A 20,697-nucleotide genomic window follows, 5' to 3' on the forward strand; every position below is an offset into this window, starting at 1 on the left:
ACAGAATATAATAGCAATCTTAATCTGACATACTCAAATGCCTTCCTTCTTAACAGAGAAAGTACAAGAAACAGCTTGTTAGAACTGATGAACATGTTTCCTTTTGATAATGATGCCCTCCATCAGCCTATTAATAGTAGGAGCAATGTTTAATTAACAGCTTTCCTACAGCCCCTATCCCCATGTGGTCTGGCTCTGAGCTAGGTCATCGTGGTTTCCTCTCATTTGTCCATTGCCATAGAGGTCTCTCTTTTTCTGTAAATGGATGACAAGATATTGGTTGTATTTTGGAATCACTTAAGGAGATGAACATGTCCTCAGCTCGCTGAGTTTTTTTCACTCAAAGGGACTAAGGGAGTAAAAGTCATCAGAAGTGTGCAAGTGACACAGGTGCTGGGGTACCTAGAAGCTCAAATTTCACTGACAATTAATGAGAAATAGAATCTCAGATTTTTTCAGGGTTCTGTGCTCAAGTGTAGACATTTCCCCCACCACTTTAATCAACGACAGTGCAGACAAGTTTAGATGCGTTTTCCACTAGGCACAACGTGCTTTTCAGCAGTTGTTTTATTTTGTAGTGTCGGCTGGATACTCTGTTTATTTTTCATGAATTTCCCCCCTTCAAACTGTGCTGTTATATATCCTTTATGGTTCTGCATGTTGCTTCACGTAGGGACTAAATCCCTATGGGAGGAACCCGTCTGCCATCACTGATCCTCAGGTGGTTTCCAGTAGGATTCCTGCAACCTAGTGCACGTAAGGTCATATTTGACCTCTTGTTTTGATCACCTCTTCCACTTTTTACTTTGTACATTGTGCTCCAAGTTTCAGGGGTGTTTGCTAATTGTAGCCTTACTTTCAATTTAATTTTGTATTGCTTTTTTTGTTACCTTTTGCAGATAATCAGCTAGTAGCATTCCACTAAATTATAAGCAGTTGAAACCTCTCCTTCTACTGAGTAACCATAGGTCTTTATGGCTTCACATGCAGAGAGCTGTGTTTTAGAACAGCCAATTTTTGTGATGAGCAACTTTTTTCATGTTGACACTGCAAGTAAGAGTTGAGAAAGTTAGGAAAACTCATCTCTGCCGATAAATACACAACATGAATCTTTCTTAGCCTCTTCTGAGGTCTTGTAACTTAAACTATGTGTAAAATCCAACCACTGAGGATTTATGAAGCTTGGGTAATGGTAATTTACTGACTTTAGAGTTCTTGCTCATTTACAAAGACAGTCAACTGAAGGACAGGCATTCATATTTTATTACTCTTCCCTGAACAATGACATTTTTATTTCTTAAGGATTGTTTTTCTTTTTAATTTAAAGGCAAAATACGATTTCCCTTAATTTGACATGTAACAGAAGACTGGCCTGAGATGCCTTGAATTCCTTTTCGAGTAATTACAACATTCACTGTACTTTCTAATAATTTACTTTCTAAACAGACTGCTCAAGAAGAATAAAAGTAATTGCTGAGATGTCATAACGACATTTTTTTTCCCATGGTAAAATAGGTATTTTTTACTTTTTTGACCAGTCACACAAATCATTGTAATTTCAGTGGAAGCTGTGCTATTACAAATACCTGAACAAAATAATAGAAAGTATTATGCGAATAGCAGAACTAATTATAACTGAACACCTATGGGGTGTTGTACTGCAAAACTGTGTAAGTTTTGTTTGTACAAAGCTCTGGCAAGAGCAAACACCATTGATGCTATTCTGCTACTGAATGTGTATGGCTTTGCTGTCTTTCCCAGGCTTTCTGGAATATATAGTGGCTGAGTTTTGCCTGCTTTCCCTTAATGGAAAGCACTAATTTTGGTCTTTCTTCTCTCTCCAGCTGCCAGATCCCTGAAACTTATAAAAATATAATTATCTGTGAGACTACAGCCTGTCTTTCAAATTTGGTTAAAATTAGCTAGGGGGAAAATCCACTAAAGGGAGCTGACAGACAGGAATCAGGCCAAAAATACATCAACTACCATGTCAGTTGTGTGTGTCATGGGTAGCTGATAATTTAATACTGGGTTTTTCCCAGACCCAGCCTGTGGGGATGGCTGCTCCAGTGTACAGGTATCATTATTCTATGCCTATTTCACTCAAGAGCTACTGAGAAATACTTGGGTCCATCCCCTCCAAGCACCACTCCAGTGCTGAGTCTCTTTGTGCGCTCTTGGACAGGACTTAGTGGCCCAAGGCTTTCCATTCCTTGAGGGTTTTGAGGCACACCAAGCAGCTCTGCACCAGGAAGGTGGCTATCCTGGGGGCTTGCTTGTGGCTAAGGGCTTTAAGCAGAAGCAGCAGCCAGGCTGTAACACCATGGGACTCCTCTGGAGGAGGAATCCCTCCACCCTCAGCGAGCACCAACTCTCTGTGCACAAGGTGGTGTTGCTCTGCTATGGACAGAAATAACCTTTCTCAGAGCAAACACAGTAAGTCTACCTGTTCCAGCTGCATTTTTGACTGTGCAAGACTCAGTCCATCTCTCATGTTTTGAGCCTGTGTAGAGTAATGTGCATTTGAGTGCTCGGTGAGTGCTGTATCCAAGGTACAACACCCACTTGTGTTTGGCACTGCCACCCCAATAGTGGAGTGTCTTCCACAGGCTCTGCTGAAGAGCTGGTTTCCATTGCGTGGGGTGGTTACCAATTTTAGGCCTTCACTTCTGCAGAAGACCCATATGCCTGGATTTAACTTTTTGCCTGAGAACACTTCTGTTGAAATTTGTAGGCATATTCATCTATGCACGCTTAAGCTGCATAGGTTGTCCTGGCTGGGGTCTTTCTGCAAGTTATATTTAACACCCTGTGTCTGCAACAGTACCACAGCTGCTATTCTACTGGTATAAAGGACATAGTAGTGTGATGTCTGCCTTTTCCAGGTACCCTGTGGTGCTGAAAAAAAAAACCCAAGCCACTATTTCTCCACTCTACAGTGCAATTTAGTGAAGAGACTTCAGAAAGAGCTCTAAACCAGTTAGCTGTAAGTACTGTAAGCAATATAGCTGCATTAGCACAGAGCTCAGCTGGGTAAATTAGCATTGTGCAGCACAGACATAGCCTAAATTTCTGGTATGGTTTCCTCAGCGACACTTTTTCAAACCGCAGCTTGAAAATAAAATATGAGGGTTTTTTCACCCCTCCAACACACTGTGCTTGGAAAGCTTGCGTACATTTTTCTTATTTATTATTTCACTGTCTCATCTTTTAAAATAAATTCTAACCTGACTGCCTCATTTTGTTTCATTTTAGTCTTTTTTTTCCTCTATTGGTGGCATCCTCTCATTCATCTCGAGCCAGGGATCCCCTGTAGCCGAAGCTGTTTTAGCTTGGGCACAGAAGATACTGCCTCTGCATTATTAAAAACTATTGTTTCAGTTCCCTCATGACCTCTTGATGGAAGGCTAGACATGATCAGAAAAGGAACAGAGATCTAATATCATTATGTCCCTATATAAATCTATGCAGTTCTGATCACACCATCTCAACTAAGATGCAGTAGGACTGGAAAATGCTCAGAAAAGGACAAGAAGGGTGCTAGATGCTGTAGCTTTTATAGAGGGAGTGTAAGTCCCATTCTTCAGTCCAGAAAAAATAGTGCCTGTGGGAAGAAAGTTGAGGGTGCCACAGAGGTCTGCCACAAAAGGTAAGGATAAGTTATTCTTCTCAAAGTGATTAAGAGAAATTATTATTCTAGGAGTGGATGCTGGCACCACTGGGTGACCCACTAGATTATTCTAGGTAGAAAGCTGTCTCTACCTGTGACAGCAAAACTACCATTTTACACCAAGCACATTCAGTTAAAGCTTTGAAGTGCAAGGGATGGAGTTGAGGTGTGCATTCTCTCACTCAGTCTCCCAGAGGAAGAGTAGCATCAAAACTGTACTTCCTTGAAAAGATGGTAAGAAAATGAAAACTGCTGTGGTGTGTCAGAGATTGATGCCTACCCTGATGTACCTCCTCTGCATCCCACAGCTTAGGGAATTCCTGAGATTAGAGTTACATCAGGATCGCTCTGCCTAATCAATTACAGTGGCTATTTTAGACCTCTGCAAATTGGAAATAAGGGCAGGGGAAAAAAGGAGATGCAGCCAAGATCATAAGAACCTATATGAGGCTTCAGTTCTGCAGCAGTTTAAGCATCCTGTATAAGGTTGTTTTTCTAGAAACTTGCTAAGGAGAAGGCACTTTTGCAGGAAGAGTCGATTTGGTAGCGAATGGGCTACATTCAGTATTTGTGCAAGTTTTATATAGCTAACTTTTCTTAACAGGTTGTGGTTTTCCATGGCATTTGTTTAATGTCATTTTCTTCTTCCTGGCTCCACCAACCCAAGAATTTGATGAATGAATAGAGTGAAAATCACGGAGTACTGGCATTTTTTTCCATGCTATGAAGTGGTATGAGACAAGATTTTAAGCTTATGACTGTTGTACGGATTTTGCAATTGGTTTCGCTTTTGTGGGAATAAATATGAAGATTCTGGGATCAGATAATTTCTGTCTATCTGAATGTTTGTTCTGAGGCAGAACAATTACCAGGAAACTGGACTGCAGGAAGTAAAATATAGGTTTCAATACAGATATTTGGCTAATAAGATAGCATGACTGACATAAGAAATCTGATCCTTGGTGTTGGTTACATGCAACCAGTCAAAAATAGCATTATTTTTGCTAGAAGAGTTTGTTCTGTTTCTGCCTTTATACCTGGCAGAGAGGCAGTAACTCTGAGACACAAATCAGGAACTCCCACACACAGCTCTTGATTGCTGCTTTTTCAACTCACCATGCAATTGCCATATGTGAATGTAGCAAGTGACACTTCCTAATGTAAAGCACCATCACTTTCCTGAAAGTACGAACTTAAATAGACTGTAGGATTGTGTAAATGAAATCAATACCAAGCCTAGAATGGGAAGAAGGATGGACTTCTAATAGGAAAAGTGGTCTCTGCTAATAACAAGTAGTAGTTATTGCTCCTGGCAAAAAGCCACGAATTTGGATGTCACGGAAACCTGGATTTCTGTGTGAACATGAAATAAAACCTAGTGAATGCAGAGTATATTGGAACTGTGCTATGGTTCAACTTGTCCCCATCCCTTTCCTTTTCCATCCTCTGCCTGTTCTAGTACTGAGTTAGTCAACATATGGATCAGGGCAGAGCAGCAGGTAATCACATCTGATCCTTCACTTAGTGCATCTTTTCTAGTATTTTAAGATGTGTCTTTCACAGATTCTCCGAGCATCCTAGCAATATACATACAATATATAGAGGCTCTTTGCAGAGAGTGGAGAAAAAGAGTGAGGCAGCCTGGGGAATGTCTGTCCTCCATGTTGAAACAAGAGCACTTCTTCAGAGAAGATCCAGAGCCAGCACGCACAGCCACTGCAGGGGTGATTAAGATGGATTTGAGTCTGGATCTCCAAAGCACCAACAGGACAGAATCTTGATTACTGGTGATTTAGGAGTCATAAAGACTCACAACTTGATTTGTGGATCCCACGGAAAGTTTTCAAGGCTGACAATAATACAAAATTGACTTGTAAACTGAATGAATCTGACACAGGGTCATGGAGAGAAAATTAAATTTGGAAGTACTAGTGCCATTTTTCTAGTTCCTTGTGAGAAGAGTGTGGAACTGTGTTTGCACATACCTTTCTTCTTCTCTCCCATGCTTTTCTCCTTCCCTCCTACCCTTAAATTCAAGCCTTTCTTTGGGGATTTAAGTATTTAACTTCTTAATGTTATAATTTGAAGTAACAAGACAGTTGGGTGACATTTTATGAGATGAAAACCATTGAGTCAGCCTCTCATAACTACACAACTGTTAAAATCCCCATATGACTAATCTCTAATTCCCAGCAGTCTACTGCAAATAAATTCATATATTGAACTGTGATACTCTAATATCCCAAATAAAGCTCCCACACGACTTGCAGTTTAGCTCAGAGCTTGGTTAGCCTAATACCATGGCGATGTTTATACAGATCACAGACTGCATTAAATAAAACTCTCCCCACAAATGTTTGTGGGAGATTATATTAAGATAAACATTCTATGAAATCTCCTTAAAATACAGGGTGCTTGGCCTCCTGTGAAATGGTATTTAGGAAGATTAAGCCACAACAGTGCTTCTGAAAGTGTGTCTTTACTCCTCCGCAACTAAAGGACTATTCTGAGAAAAAGATTCTTTTGCCTAGGCTGATTTTCAGCCCTATCAGACTTAAATGCAAAGGGCCCTTTGGGAAGCAGCTTCCTTGTTTGCTCTCCAGACACAGGTTCCCAAGGCCAGGAGATCTCATTTGCTCTGACTCCTTTCCAACCAGCTCCTCATAGATGAGCATTGGGCATGTATGGTATTTGTACTCTTGCACAGTTCTCCATTAAATTTCAAAGTGATGGGATGATTCTCTGAGTTGGAGGCAAATGGAAAGTTAGCAAGAATCAAACCTGTGCATTTGCCAAGAAAAGATGGGGCATGTTTGGTGCCTATTTTTAATGGCATTTGATCCAGAGGGATAGGCAAGAAGCTGCTCCTGGGCTTCCTAGGGACTGCAGATAATTGATGTGCAGATCTGCACAGCACAGGAGCTTCTGTGGGAGAGAGAGCAAAGGGTGGCTCCTCTGCCTGCTTTTGGGAGGATAAGCAGGCAGCACCTTGAGTGAGAGCTGTGGCAGGACCCTTAGCTGCAGAGAGGTTTGGGGATGAATCCAGGGTCTTGGACATGGAAGTGGTTGACAGTGAAGGGAGGCAGAGTAAGTACTAGGATACTATTACATGGTGAATGAAGATTTTGTTAGGCATCTGGCTTGCTAGGTCAGGAAGTGTGACCCTCTCCTTTACCCATCTTCCAAAGAAAGGCAGTGATACAATGAAGGTACATTCTAGCTCTATAATACACACTATATTTTCAAAAAAGGCTTGTATCTTTGCTAGAAAATGTGTTTCACTTAAACTGGAGTTTCAGCACTTCATAAAAACCCCTCTTGTGTTACCAATTACTGTGCTGAGGGAGCTTCCAGTGTGCAGTCAGGGCTGCCCTGGATGAAACAACGTTAGGCCTTGCATGTTTCTCTTCACTTAGCAAACACTGTGGCTTGGAGGATGACCTGTGCCACTGTGGATTTTCAGTGGTATTTTTATTGTGAAACACACAAAAGGAGATCTCATAAGTGCTGTGTGATGTGCAGCCTGTGTGACTGCTGTCAGCGATACGTACCCAGTACCCGATATGTGGAAAAGGGAAATGCAAATGAAACATTTGCCTTCTCAGAAAAGGCTCTCTGAACTGTTTGAATCGCAAAGATAGGCTGAGGCTGCTCTGCAAATTGGAGCTCTCCTCTAACCATGCAGCAGAGAGAAGAATCTGCCTTTGCAGTTCTTGACTGTGGGTACAAATTCACGATGCCTGCTCACCAGCTGGTGACATGAGGTAGTGGTTCCGGCCCCTGCCCGGGGGGGAGACCCTGCATAAAATTAATTGATAGATGCAAACTCGGCACCTTTTAGCAGAGAAGCTTAGAAAGCACTGGCTCTGAGTCTAATTCCCCCCTGCTGCGGTCCCTCTGCACTGGGCTGGTGCAGGAGGGAGGTGAAGCGCTGCCCGCTGCGCCGCAGCTGTAGCAGCACCACGCAGCTTCAGGGCTGTCAGTCCCGCAGCTGTCACGGTCCCTGCTTGCATGCAGACTTTTTAAAAGGAACTGCAAAGTGTCAGGGATTTTATCTGTCTGACCTGCCCCTGCTGTGCAGACCCTTAGCTGCAGAGAGGTTTGGGGATGAGAGATTTTGGATGAGAGGCAATGTGCAGCACAGAAACCGCAGGCAAGTAATGCGATACAAACAAGCTCGCAGACCCGCACACGTAAGAACTTTTGTGGGGCTTAATTGCGAGAGGGGATTTATTTTTAGGATGTATATTTATTTCTGATGGCTATGCACATACCTGAGCACAGTGGGATTTCACCTCCTTGTGACAGACAAGACCCTTGATCTATCCAGGTCAGCAGCATGGTTTTCATTCAGTCCTCTACTTAGGGCTGCTATTTTAGTATTTTTGTCTTAGCACCCTGCCTGGTTACATTGCCCAGCTGGAACTGTAATCTCTTGTGAGCTGTCTTGCCACTGCTGTGCTGTAGACAAACAAGACAGGAAGCAGGACTACAGTCTGGTCCCCATTAGACCCAGAGAATAGCACCTCTTCTCACATCAGCTGCAAAAGTCTCAGGAATCATCTTTGCCATGACACCAGTCTCTCAGAAAACAGATCCCAGCTTAATGGCAATCACAGTGAAATATGATGATGGAATTGAGGTGCACCTACAGAAAGAAGGGAAAAACTTTGAAGGCTGAAATGACAAACATTTTGATTCTAGTCCTGTATGTCTCTTTAGGTTTTTACTTTGTTTTGTCACTCACACATTTTTATGAGAACATTTATGCTCCCAGTGAAAATTTAACTTTATCTTTTTTCTTGGAAGTAAATATAGTCTAGTTTGATCAACACTGGTCAGATGTGTCTAGTGAGAAGATGAATGGAAAAGGAAAACTATTTTTTGTTATATAAAACAAGTTTTGGTGTCCCCTACCCTCTGGTTTTATAGCTGCTAAAATGGCTTAGAGCAGGAATAAATTATTTGACTTTAATATATTCTTGGAAGAATAGCACCCTGAGGTTTCCCAAGATCTAAGGTTACTTTTTATGTGGTAGAGTTTTACTACCTGTGCATCTGGTACCTTTTATGGGACATCAAGACTTAGGTCTCCATGCACATGTCCTTCTTACACTCAAAGAAGACAATAAAAATTTTGTCCCTCACTTACAGGCTTGTGTCTGTTGCTTCTGATTTCATTGCAATTGAAATCTGGGGACTAGGTGTATTGCTTATTGACCTCATGCTGTAGCTGTAAAGGTGCAGCTCATCCTCTGCAACTCATTAGGGTGCCCATGTGAAATTAGGGTGTGCCATTAGGGTGCCCTTCTACTCTCACCTACCCCAGAGGGCAATGACCATCACCCTGCTGCCATGTCTTATCCCTGCAAAAACCAAGGACTGCCTATGTCTGGTCCTGACACTTAGCTGTGTATTGTCTACAAAACTTGTGAAGTTGACAAAAAAAGATAGCAAGCTTCATGCATTTATTTTGACCATATGGCATGGACTTCTGGAGCCACGTTATTTCATGTGACTTTCATGTGTTCGAGGCTACAAAGGAGAGTTTGAGTATCAAACCTCATTGGTTTAAAAATACGAAGACAAATTAATCTCTTCAGAATTCATAATTGCTTAGAAAAAACTGTTCTATTTCTAAAGCAGTCTGATGAGGAACTGAGTCATTAATTTTGAATGCTAATGGTTGACAAGTACTGGTGAGAAGGCTGGGTATGCACTCCGATGAATCAGAGGTGTCTGCATTTAATACTGATCAGGAGATCTAGAAACAGCAAGGAAAACTACTGCACATTTGGGTTTTATTGTAGAAAACCATGTCATTCTGCTGTCAAGAAGCTTTTCAGCCAGTCAAGTGTGGGGGACCTTTTTTATGTCATCTAGCCAAACATGTAAAATATTCTATGAAAGAGTAGGATAAAGATAGGTGAAGACTGAGAAGTTGTTAGTCTTTTATCTACATTTTCTGGAGTAGCTAAAAAGTAGGTGAGAGATGCCCTTTTGCTCTTGCCTGAGACTGTGTCAAGGTTAAGGCATATGCCTGAACACCTCTCAGTTTCTGGTAGTTTTGAGCATTATTTTTAAAAATTCTTTTCACTGTTTGCACATCCTTTTACCTGATTCTTTCCTAGCATATGGGGCCTCAAAGGCATGCAAACTAGAGCATTGATTTTCATGTTTTTTTGTATTTTTTTCTTCAAAATAACAATAGAAAGTACAAGAGTATCCCCTCTTATGAAGTCTTTGCTTCAGCCCTTTTGCTGTTTTTCTAATTCGTTTGCTGTGGAACTTCTCTGAAGCATCTGATCACATCAAAGTGTTTTCCAGCAACATTCATGCAAAGGATCCCAAGCAGAAATGTGTGTGCTTGGTTTTCTGTGCTAAGATTAACAGTGTGGAATAACAAGCCTCTCCCCGGTAAAAGATACTCTTGCATTTTTCCCACGTTTTCCCACATGTCTTTGAAATGTAGAAAGTCAAACTTTTGAACATGTTGAGAGCCAACAGATATTGTGACTGAAACGTTTGGGGTAAGTGCTGTTAGAAGCAGTCACCTACCTGAATGTCAATGTGATACTCAGCATCCACAGGGTGCTCAGAGTGGCTATCATAATTTTCAGGGTAAATTCTGTAGTATGGATGCAACATGGATGTATTACGGAGAATACATTATTTGGATTTATGGATTTAGTCCAGATAGCAGGACAGAGGTTGTATTAAGCATCAAGGCCTCCGTTGAGGGCCTCCAAAATCCTTCATCATGCAAAGAGTAGGTCAAGCACAGGGCAGAGAGAGAGAGCACCTGGAGGGAGATCCACTGTGAGTCTGGCAGAATAAAAGAAGAAAAGGTTTTTTTTTGAGATCAGGTGCTTGTAAGGAGAGGTAGGGGTTGTATGAATGTTATCCCCTACCTAGGTTCCCAGGCAGAAGGCTGAGCATTCAGTACTTTTTTGCAGTCTGTTCTGCTCAAGAACAGTCTTGGCTGAGGTGCCATATGCACAGCATTGTATTAAAAGGAAGTTTGATTAATTCTCATGGCAATAGTAGAGCAATAGCTGTGGCAATAGGGAGAGTGCAAATGGAAGCTCATTTCAGTGGATGTTCTTACTCTGCTGCTGCTTCTGCTGCTGGAAGAAAGGTGTCTGAGCGATAACACAGATGGCACAGCAGCCTGTCAGCTACCTTTCTTCATTAACTTAGACTGCAATAAAACACAGCTTTAAAAACAAAGTTCAAGTAGCCAGAGCCTCTCGGTAGAAATTAATTTCCTCTGGAAGCTGGTTCCACGTAACTCACCACCTACTTCACTGAGCATAATTCAGCTCTGTCACTGATGACAGAAGTGCTCAACAGAGCAGCTGGAAACTGGGTCAAGTGGTGGATAAAACATAGCCTGCTTTCCCAGGCAGCTTTTAGTATGGACCTCTGGAGATCACAGTAAATAATAAATACCTGCAGGCCACCACAACCACTTTGTGTGGGGTTGCAGAGCTCATCCTGGGTCCATGAGAGGAGAAGATCATGTAATGATATTAGTCCATCAAGTAGATAATGCAGATACAAACTTTTGGCTGCCTGTCTCTGCCTCTGAGCTGTTACTATGCTGATTTTTTGCCAACTATGGGTAGGTGTGTATTGTTGGACAACGCAATTTCTGCCCTCACAGGCCTGCCTCCCAGCTTGGGAATCGCTTCTGAGGACTTCTCTGGTGTGGTGATAGCAGCTGTGGGTCACTGATGCCTCAGCAGTCGCTCTGACAAGAGGAGTCCTGAAGGTGCTTCTCTTGGGTAAGCACAGAGCTATGCCTGGTTACAAGGGGAGATATTTGGCTGGGAAATCAGCAGTTGCTGCCAGAACAACCATTTCATGTGTCCCCCGTAGGAAAAGGCTGTAGGCCACGTAGAAGTCGATGTCTTTAAGAAGTCTTTATTAAAAGTACAAAGCAGTGCAGTTACAGGCTTTTAAAAACTAACATCTTTTACTTGAAAAGGAACCTGCAAAGAACTAAAAAAATTAAATTTTCAATCTGCTCCTTTCCCTTCCCTTTTATTTTTCAATTCTTCCCTGAAAGATTAGGAGTTTTCCCAGTCATTTTTTAACAGCTTGTTATCCAGCCTGTAAGTGCTGGATTTCAGTGCTTCCTCTCACTGGAAGAACAAGGCACTGAATCATTAACAATGATGAGCCAAATGTTTGTTTGTTTGTGATTTATATTAAGCAGATTTTTTTTTAAAAGCAGTTAAAAAAAAAGATTAATATATCCTATCTATTAAAGGTCTCGTGCTATGATTTTCTTCCACAAATATGTACGTTTGGACAAGTCTGCTCACACAAATATTTTTTCTTTTCTGTCAGAGTGTAGTGCAAAGAATTTTTACCCTTCCTTGCTCACCACTCTACTTGGATCCCTTTGCAGTGATGAGAGTCAACACACCCCGTGATCCCAAAGGTGAAGTTGTATGTTATGGCTGAGGTTTACAAACAATTCACATCTGCTGAGAAGGAGAGCTCCTCTTCCTCCTTGTCCTCCCTACCCTTGCTCTTGCTTTCAGACGTGCAGTCTAATGCTGACTCTGCAGCTTGTAAAACTTTTTACTGAAAAAAATTTGCAGAAAACTCAATCTACCCTGGCAGAAAACTCAACTGCTTCTTCTGAGATAATTTGCTGCTGGATTACTATCTTGTATCAATTCCTAGAGGCTCCCAGCAAGCTCCAGAGCTGGTTGAAGATGAGCCAGAAAGCATGTCTAAGAGTGATGTAGTGCTGTGGGACTCCCTCCTTTCAACAGTGGCATTGAAATGTTGGACAGGCTCAGCCATCCTGTGCTGCTTCTCCACTGAGACAGAGTCACTCATCGCTTGAACCACAGTAATTCATTGTATGTGAACCCTCAGCCTGCCTCAGGGATGAAATGTGGATGTGTTCACATAGAAATACTGTCCTGAATGATCAGCTGAGTTGAGCATTCCTGCTGTCTCTCAAGCCACATTTCACCAGGATGAAGGCTGCTCCTACAGCAAGTGCTGTCTGGTAGCAGAATAGCCTCTTGGTGTAAACGGGGAATATTCCCTCCAGGGGATTTTTCAGGGTAAAGTGAGATGTGGATTTTGTCCTTCCAGAGGTTTTTTGATAATAATTAGTTCATGGTGAGCCTTGAGGTGATGCTAGTCAGAGGAAAAAAATGAAGAGAACTGCTTGCATTGGAAGCACATAATTCTATTAGCAAATATGAATTTCAAAGGGCTGCAGAGATGTGAAAGACAGCTCCTGTTAATTCTGGAGTCCTGTCAGAATTTCATGTCCATTGCCTAGCAGTTACATCTGGGTGTCTCCCAGTTCCCTCAGTACAGGCAAGTAAGGAAGCAGGGATCCCTTCTGGGAAATGACACCTTTGTTACATTTCCGTCTCAGACTGGAAGTGTACACAAAAGAAAACAGCAGGGAGGGCTTCATTACCAAAATAGAGAGCCAGAGCAGCATGAACATTATGTTGGTAGATGGGCACTATTGCCTTTAATAGGTTATCTTCTTCCATTACAAGACTCTTTAAATTTTTAAGTGGTGCACAAGCTCGTAAGGGCTTTTACTGTGTGGGTTCCCATCTTCATGTGGGTTTTGAACCTGTGGGAGAAGCTGATGCATTAAGAACAGCTCATGAATCTCCTCTATTTCCAGTCTTCCCCCTGGGAACTATTGATGGTCATTTCATCTTTCTTATGTGACTTTTAAGATCCTCAAAGAAAAAAAAAAGGGGAAATGGTTTTCTGGTTACTTCCCAGTGGGATATCTTACAAAGAAATACAAGGGCTGAAAACAAGAAGTAGAACTTAAATTCTAAACAGCAGGCAGCTTATATTCAACTAAACCAACAGTCAGGATCCTCAATTTTTAATTTTATTTTTAAATGTAAATTCCAGATAAAGTTAAAGCCCTGGAAAAGTAAAGAAAAAATAGAAATATATGACATTTTTTCTCTTGTAATTTGGGTTAAGAGTGCTGAATAGTTGTACTGATTCACAATACATCCAGCAATATGACTGGCTTCCAGATGGGAGGTGGTGGAACTGTATTAATGAATTATGGGTCTGATGAAAGGCCATTTTTTTTTCCCCTATCACATAGACTTCAAATCAGTCAGTGTGTTTCACTTGCTCTTTTTTCTAATCAGAATGCCACATATTCCAGAATCTCTCTTCCCTGGTGTTTTGCAGCTAAAGTAATTTCTAATTTGCTTTAAAACTTGTTACAGGTATGGAGAGAAGCTTAGTTACATAGAGAAAATGCTCCTCACTTTGAAGATCTCATTTGAAGGGCTGACGGAGAAATGCCCTGAAATTAAAGATATTTTCAGGTTCAGAGAACAAAGGGAGAGAAAGCACACACACACAAGAAAGAAAGGTAAGCAACTTATCTATTGGAGAAATTGCCTTGAAGTACGTGAAATTATTTCCCCAGAGATAATTTGGTCTTAGGAGTCAAATTGTCACTAAACAAAAAACCAAATCAAGAGCAGTGAATTGATTTTCTTCCAGTGTCTTTCCTCCATTTTTTTCCCTAATTAAAAAGTGAAAAAGAATGTAATAAATTCAGCTGTTTTTTTTTCCCCCCTAACCATTGCACCCTGCCCTGTAGAACCTCTTCCCTGTATCCATTTTGTTGAGTTGGAGGGTGGTGGTAAAATGAAAGCTCCATGTTTAAAATTTCAGAGGTGAGCACCTACATTCACTATAACTGTAGAAGTGATGGTTTTACAGACAGCAAACACCTACATCTTTGCCTGTTGCATGTCCTGCATCTATGAGAAAAGGGTCACATACATAGATGTGAGGTGTAAGCACTCAGATGTGTGGTTTTGGTTTTGAGTGATCCAGTGAAACACATACAGAAGCTCATGGTGGGAAGGGGAAATTAGAAGTTTTTTTTTTTTAAATATTGAAATAAAGGACTTTGAGTCTTTTTTTTCATTACAAGGGTTTGTCTGCATCTTTTGTGATCATCTGTTTCCTTCCCCAGTACATGCATACATAAGAGACTACATGTTTCTTCCTACTTTTTGGTCTTGCACAACTTTCCTTCCCTGCTCTTGGACACCCAAAGCACTTTGCCCAATACTTCCCTTTTGCTTTCTCATTTTCCCATATCAGACACTGGTGTTTCTCACTAGGTTCCTTCTCTCTGTTATTCATTTGCTAATTAAACACTTTTTCCTTGGTGTCAAGAAAAGCAAGGTGCTCTGGGGGAAAGCTTGGGGTTTCTGATGCATAATTTGTTTTTTATATTGCTGTAGAATGTGGTTTGTTTTGTTTTTTTTTTTCCCTGGGTCTTCAAAGATGTAACTTCTATGACATGCTTTGCAGCTCCTCTTGTATGTAAGAGAGTAAAGGGCACTTTGACTCACTTGAGATCCCTGGAAATGTTAGAAAAATATAGAGAAAAAAGTACAAGGAAACACACTCATGAAACTGCTGAGGTGATGTAACTAAGTATCTTTTAATGTTTACCCTTTATTTTCTTTTCTATTTCATCAAATTTAAATGAGCTGATCCTATGAAGGATTAAAGCAGTAAAGTCTCCATGCACTGTTTTGGTGCTGTGGGCTTTTCTCATGGGTTATTGTTTAGAGCAGTAATGAGCTTTGAGGTTTGATGGAAGCAGAAGATGCAACTATTTACACATGAAATGGTAGAAGATAGAGCCTTTTCCTTGGTGAAAGGATGCTGTTATTATCTCCAGTCATGATGAAATCTCCTCAGTCTGTCAAATGGCTTCTTAAAGCACCTGAGAAATGAGATGTTTCATTTGGGTTCATCAAGACTTGATTTGCTCTTTCTGGGTGGGGGACAGGGGTGAGAACTGATGCCAGAGGAGAGATGGCCTGGACTCTGTTCCTGATCCAAAACCAATTCTGCTCTGCAGAGGCTCCCTGTGCACCTCAGCGTGATGGGGATGCAGAGATCCATCATTATTTCTTTGGGAATGCAGAGGGGATGGCAGAGGTAGTGCTTGGGCTGGGGCAGCTGTGGCCTGCTCCTGCCCTTGCTGTCAAAAAGGGTGGTATTTGAGTTCAGTGGGACCAAGGAGCAGCCTGGAGAAAATCACAGTGTTATGCAGAAAATTAGTGAAATTTAAAGAAATAAGGAGAACATCATGCAGTGACTTGCTCTGGGAGAGAGCAGAAGAAACTGGTGCTGATGGAAGAACCAGGAGAGCTGCCTCCCAGCAAAGAGAAAAGAGCAAGGGCAGGACTGGGCAGACAGGCTATGGCACCAGTGTTTTCTGCAGATACAAAGCAGTTTGCTGCAGGACTGATTGCTTGATTTTACTCAGGCAAGGAAGCCGGTATCTTTTGGAGGTGATAGGGCTGGGAAGGTTCATATTTTATCCTTCCTGTTACTACATGGTGGATTTCATGGTGTTTGCTTAGGTCTGGCATATCTGGCAAAATAAATGTGAAACCTGCGCGTGGAAGATCTGAGCATTTTGCCATACAGTGCATCTACTGTCTGCAGCAGTGGTTGCCCAGTTGCTCCTTGGTTTGACCATGCTGGGCAGTAAGCAGTCCCAGTTCCCCAGACTTACATGAGGGTGGTGACCAAGGGTGGCTACCTGCTGCCAAAGCCAATGTATCTGCCCAGTGGTTTATTTCTGAGGGGTTTTTTTCAGGCTTATCATGCCAGCATGAGAGGAAGCCAGGAAATGTATGTGTTTCCTTGTTGTCATTTAATGTCTTTCATAAACACTTTGGGCTCCATCCAGTACACACTGAAGTCAATAGTATTCTTCTGAGCCTGAGGAGCTGGACCCAGCCTGTTTGTAGCCACACGCTATGAAAAACCAGAGTCAGATTCAGAATGCATCTCCCTTGCACACTGATACTTATTTCCATGATGAATTTCATTCAGCATGTGCCAGCTTACAGCGATGATCATTTGGCCCATGGTCAGTGCCTGAAGCCTTTTGCAATACGATATTGAGTTAGTGATTTCCCAATGTGACTAATAGTTCAAAGATGACACCCTGAGCCTTAATCCATCCTCTGTAACAGACTCTGTTGGGTTTATTCTTGTTTGATATTTTCCTGAGTGTAAATGGCAGTTCATGAGGAGTCTGAACAATTCTCCCTAATAGAGAGAGAACTGATTACCTCCTGCTCCCTGTGGTTACATGTTTGCATAGGAAAGTCCTGGAACTGAAATCCTGTCTTTCTGCGAGTGCATAGCACAGACCCTGGCATCACAGGCTCCTTATTTTCTCCAAATGGGGTGAAGAGTTGACTCCCTGGTTGTGGCCCTTGTAGAAGCAACTTGCAAAAAGTGGCAGTGAGTTCTAACTGTGAAGTACTTAAATGTCTGCTGTGGAAAGAGCTGACTCCTGAAACTGGCTTTTAAAGGTCTAACTCACTCTGATCTGACCTTCCTAGTTGCAAGCACAGTGTGACATTTGAATAATTAAGCACATAATTTATGGCTGAAAAAAGAGTGCAGGGTTTTTTGGTTTTGCTTTTTTTTTTTTTTTCCTGGGAGCTGACCCAAGGTGTGCTTCCTTGCTTGCCTGTACTGAGGGAACTGGGAGACACCCAAGGTGTGGATAGGTCATGCCAATACAAGTCCTTATATCTCTTTCCTGACTTCAGTAAACTCACCCTGAATAGGTTATAAAGTATATATTGATAAGTGGACTCTGAGAGGTAGCAGATATGAATAATCTCTTCTGAAGTGAGCTGTTGTAGGTAGGGTGCTTCAGGATAGTCTCAAAGGGGTCCAAACTCTCCTTTCTTCTACACGAAGATAATGCTGGTATTAAATAGTTATATGGTTGGAAACACTCTTTGTGGTTGGCACTGTGGTTATCCTATAGCAAGATAACCCACGCAGTTCGTGTGAAACCACTGCCTATCTAACTGACACAGTATCTGCTGGGGTGAATAATAAGGTTGGTCTGAATCTGAAATGTCTTGACAGCCCTTACTTTATCAGTCGTGGCATGGGGACACATCTGGGAAGGAGGAGGATCATTTGAGCATGCAATGGGAGTGCAGCAGCCCAAGCAAACAAACCCCTCTGTCACCCTGAGAAGTCAGGTTTTTGGAGAGAGCACTTTCCACTTGCATGAAGCCACCTTTTGCTCTATTTCATAACCTTCCCCCTTTTTTGTAGCAAGTATACACATGCAAAGACAATGTAATTCCCTGCTGTGGCTTTATGGGAGCAGAAAAATCTTTCATGATTCATGAGCTGCCTTGTACACAACTCGCCAACAACAACCATAGCTGGGTGTGGGATTACTCTTTTGTGCCAGTCTGATGGTCAGTAATTGCTGTGTGGCACTTGGCAGTGATATGGGCAGGACTTTTGTCTCTGAGCACCCTGGATAGGTGCAAAGGGCTGGAAGAAGTTGCCCCATGGAGCTGGAGGCAGCATGTTTAAAAAGAAGGTATCTACATTATACTTGTCCAGAAAAAGCTTTTTTGCTCACAGCTTTTTTTTTTTGCTTTTTTTTTTTTTTTTTTTTTTTTTTTAAGTTGAAAACATTTTGTATTGGTTTAGATTACAGCTGGACTGCTTTTCCCTTGTAAAGTTGCTGTGTGTGTCTCTGCTGGTGAAAGAGGCCATGGATGACTCGAGGCTGAACTGGACCTCTGGATCCAAACCATATGAAACTTTGAAAAAAATCCAAGTCCCATATTAAGCTCTAGGGCTCTGGGTCCTGGCTGCTGGGTAGGTCTAACACTGGGCTACAGGGCAGATGCACAAAACCCAGTTGTGCCAAAAATTTATTTCTGAACTGTATGACACTAATGCCTAATGCAGGGGTCTCAAACTGGCTCTGTGATGTGCTGCAGTCTGCTTATGAAGGGGAGCTCAGAACTAGTTACTGGCTTTGAGATGCTCTCTAGAGTTTGTAATACTGCAGCTTGTTTGGGTATAACCTTGTGTTTTTAGAGGCACGTTTCCCAAACCTCACATCTGTTTTGTAAAAGCTATAGATGCACTGGAATGCCCAGATAGTTCACTCTGTGTCCATAGCTCAGAAGCATGTTTCTGTCTTGTTAATTAGATGTTATACATAGCCCCATAATGTCCAATATTCTGTTTTGCTAAATGGCTTTGGGGTCTTGTTATTTCAGTGGTGCAACTGGTTCCTTTTACTGCATATTACAGGGAGGAACATGTCTTGTAATATTTACGAACACAGTGTCTGTTTCCTTGCTGGAATAACTTCAAGTGAAGGAAAAATGTTCAGGTTTAGGAGGATGGAGTGTTTTCTGCCAGTCTAGAGGCAGAGTTCCTGCCTCTCATAATTAATTAATTTTTGGTAACCTCTTTGAAATCTCTTTTTTCTTGACCTGCCAGTGCGTAAGAGTTAAAATGGAAAGAAAAAGTGATGAGAACAAACCTTCTTGGTGGTTTCCATCAGAGTTGCAGCCTGGCCATCTTGTCACTCTGCTTTGCTTTATGGGACCTGAGCCTTTACTGACCTGCTGAACAAAGATGATCAGGTCAAATGAAGATCAGGCTTTTGCTCTTCAAAGAGCCACTTGTTTTGCAGGGACACTGCATACTTAGCCCCCAGCTGAAGGGTATTCTGAAGCACACTGGTCTGGAGAAAGAATAATAATTTATCTCTTTTTCTTTTTTATATGTTTTTCAATTCCCAAATTTCTCATCACCCAAAAAAAAAAAAAAAAAAAAAAAAAAAAAAGGTGCAACCAGCTGGATGGTATTGAATGTTTTTTAGGCAGTAGAACTGAAAACTCTCTCTGTAATTGATGGTTTGGTTTAAGACCACGTGTCACTATCCATTAATGAGCCCTTTGCTAGCTGTTTGCCATCTTAAGAAATACAGATGATGAAGCAGAAAACCCACCATCCACAGTCTGCTATTCTATCCCTCTGTCAAATTAATACTGAACTAACTCTCCACACAGAACACCGTTTTCATTATCTGTGCTCACTAATTTTTCCCAGCCTCATTAAAACCTGCCAGAATAAGAAAAAAATGAGCTAAATTCACAGTGAGCTCATCCTGTCTTGGTAGCAGGGAGGCTGCTGCTTCTCCTGGTTGTAGCCAAGTCAAGGCTGAACACTGCTCAGTGCAAGAGGGAGAATAATTTCCCTGGAACATCAGGAAGTGTCTGAGGTGCAGAATTGGGCTATTTGTCCTGGCCTGCATGAGAAAAAATGCTGAAGACAGAGGGACAGGGATATTGACCCATGTTCACAACCTGAGTGTGCAGTCAGCATGGCAGCAATCTCTTCCCCACCCAAGGGGCAGGTCTGGCTGCAACAGCGATGTAAATAATTTAACAAAGTAATTTATAAGCTTCTTTGTCACTGTGGTGTCTTAGATTGTATTTAGTCACATTCACCAAGATAATTGTCCTGAACTCATTTGCTGGTGGCATGTTAATGTGTAAGAGCAGAGCTCTTTCAGGTCACTGACTGAAGGGGAAAACCTCTTTTCTTCTCTTGAAAAAACATGTGAATGACTCTTTTCCTCTGTTGGTTTTTTATTTTTATTTTTATTTTCTGGATAGGTTTTAAAAGGCACAATGGAATATTTCTACATGTTGACTTGGCATCTGTTTGGATTCAAGGCTCTTTGGCTGTAAAAGCTCATTGTTTTGCTCATTCTCACATTAATCAAAGCAGTATGTCAGGCTTGAAATGTATATTTCATACAGAGGAGGATTTAGAAATTGCTTTGTGAGGGGGCAAAAATGGAGCTGTTGCTCACAAGAAAATAATTTATTTTAAAAACTGTAAAAATTCCCTTTTTGTTTATTTGCTGCTCTGAATATCCACAGCCATTTTCTGATATGTAAATTGCCTTTTATTTTTATGTGGGATAAATCCTTCCTGTGTGTTTCCCACTCTGTGAAATGAGGTTGGGGGAAAATACACTTTTTTCCATGAAAATACTGATGACTGAATTAAAACATGACTCAAGTGGGTACTGTTCTAAGCAATATCAAAGTTGCCACAACTGTGTGTGGGATTTAATGTTCCTGGATGGTGCTAGCAAT

General features: G+C 41.6%; 1 long non-coding RNA gene across 2 annotated transcripts in view; it reads left to right on the forward strand.

The window, feature by feature from the left end:
• LOC139792737 (uncharacterized) overlaps positions 1-20,697 on the forward strand; it is a 145,019-nt gene that overhangs the window by 103,386 nt on the left and 20,936 nt on the right. For both annotated transcript variants that reach the window (XR_011724379.1, XR_011724378.1), the window contains exons 5-7: positions 11,337-11,457; positions 12,026-12,119; positions 13,921-14,069. This is a non-coding gene — a long non-coding RNA (uncharacterized lncRNA). The remainder of the gene's footprint in view (positions 1-11,336; positions 11,458-12,025; positions 12,120-13,920; positions 14,070-20,697) is intronic.

Source organism: Heliangelus exortis, chromosome 2 (genome assembly GCF_036169615.1).
Source record: "Heliangelus exortis chromosome 2, bHelExo1.hap1, whole genome shotgun sequence".
Classification (NCBI taxonomy): domain Eukaryota; kingdom Metazoa; phylum Chordata; class Aves; order Apodiformes; family Trochilidae; genus Heliangelus; species Heliangelus exortis.